This window comes from Arachis ipaensis, chromosome B10 (assembly GCF_000816755.2).
Source record: "Arachis ipaensis cultivar K30076 chromosome B10, Araip1.1, whole genome shotgun sequence".
NCBI classification, from domain to species: Eukaryota; Viridiplantae; Streptophyta; class Magnoliopsida; order Fabales; family Fabaceae; genus Arachis; species Arachis ipaensis.
The window spans coordinates 594,774-596,850 of NC_029794.2; the positions used below are offsets into that span (position 1 = coordinate 594,774).

The 2,077-nt window shown below is 23.9% G+C and overlaps 1 long non-coding RNA gene across 1 annotated transcript in view; it reads right to left on the reverse strand.

The window, feature by feature from the left end:
* Positions 1 to 2,077, reverse strand: part of LOC110267460 — a 17,446-nt gene that overhangs the window by 10,064 nt on the left and 5,305 nt on the right. The gene's annotated exons all lie outside the window — the stretch shown is intronic.

A 2,077-nucleotide genomic window follows, 5' to 3' on the forward strand; every position in this document is an offset into this window, starting at 1 on the left:
TTCAAAAATTTTATTAAATCAAGTGATAATAATCTACTGAATAGGAAAATACTATTGAAAATAATATAATCAATGTATTAACATTTATATCATTAATATTGTTATATTATAACGTAATGTTTTTTTCTCCTTATTTATTTATGCCTATGGAGTTATTTATTCATTGAGTTAGATTCTCTCTGATTCACTGACATAGTTGTAGCCAAGGATTACGATTTATTTTTTAAAAATATTAAAGAAGAATTTGGTTGCCATTTCTTTAAGAGAATGCCAATTAAGAGATTAAATTAATCACTTGCTCCCTTTTTTATTCAATTACTTATTTCTTAAAAAAAAATACAACATGAATAATCAATAATATTGAGAAAATAAAAAAAATTAGAACTTGTCTTATTTAATATTTATTAATTACTATAATAATTAATATAAATACTAAATAAAAATTTTTTTTACAGATTTTAGCTAATTTTTTTTATTATCAAATATTTTCGATAAATAATCTCTATTTGCAATAGATAGTAGATACTCTAATTGATAAAAATAATAGGTAATTGTGATTATATTTGCAATAAGGAAAGTAATAATTACCTAAGATTATGCTAGCTTTTGTTCACATTAGATACTCAAATTATTATTCATTAAAAAACAAAAGTTCTGAGATTGCAATCCAATGTGGTCACTATCAGACTTAAATTCAAAGAATTCATCATCAAATGCAAATTTATATGGTTACCTTCTATTTTTGCTACTTGTTTATGTGCACTTAATTTTTTTTTTCCCAATTTATAGTATTAATAACATACACTTTTGGCACTTTATTTGTCACTTTTTGCTATCATCAATTGTATTTCTAAAATTATACGAGTGAATTTGAATTACTTTGGCCATTAAATTCAAATTGATGAGTATATTAGTTGTTATTTATCAAATAATATGATATGGTAACAAATATATCTTATATATGTGCGATCATATTATAAAAATTATTTAAGTTATTATATTTATAATCANATTTTTTTTTTCTTTCTCTCGTTTTATTATTATTTATTTATTTTAATAATGATTGATAATTCAGGCTTGATTCCCGGTTAGTGGTTGGTTTCCTACTTTCTTAATTTTTTCCCATTTTTCATTAATTGGACCCACCATCCTTTTTTTTCTCTCTCACGGTATCTTTAACTTGACAGAATAAAAATTAAGGTGAAAATTCTGGTCAATTGAAGTTGATACTTAAAAATTGTTAGATGATTTAATTGAATTGATTAAATTTTCATTTTACAGTTTTCAAATATCAACTTTACGTGAAATAGACTTCACCTGAGTTTTCACAAAAAATTAATATGTTGTATAATTGAACTTTATTTAAAAATTTGTGTCTGACTAATAAATTACTATATGCACAAAATAAGATTTAATACTTATTTAAATGGACAAGTAAGCTATTAACTAACCAAGTTAGTTCTCACATTCCTTTTTTTGATATTATGTTCTGATTAGTGTTAACATTTGAGTATTTGACCATACACTTGGGTTAATAAGATCATAAATATGTTTTATTTCCACAAAACATCACCCTCAATAGCCATTTTAAATTTTAGGTCATAAATAAATTAATCATTTAAGTGGTGTACTTTGCTTTCAGTCCAAAAATCTTAATTCAATTCAACTTATCTAAGTTGACGGGCTAAACGAGTTTTTTCGTTTATTTTTTTTAATTTTTGGAAAACCCTCCTCTTAATAATCTAATTGCAATTCAATATTTTATAAACACCAAAACATAGGCTAAAAATCTAAATTTAATCTAAACACACATCCAAAATACAAAATGCAATAAGTTTTAAAAGAATATATTGCATTTGTTGACTATAAAAGTCAAACAAGTGGACCTGCAACTTCCAAGGTGACAACCCAAGTAGAAATCAATCTAATAATGCATCAAGACATGTTCCAACACAATAAAATTCCACGCCCAAAGGAAAAAAAAAACACAAAAATTCCTACATAAAATGCTACAAATAATTTAGGTAAATTCTGCCGTGTCTATAACTTTTGTGTACCAAACTTATCTTTTATGTTA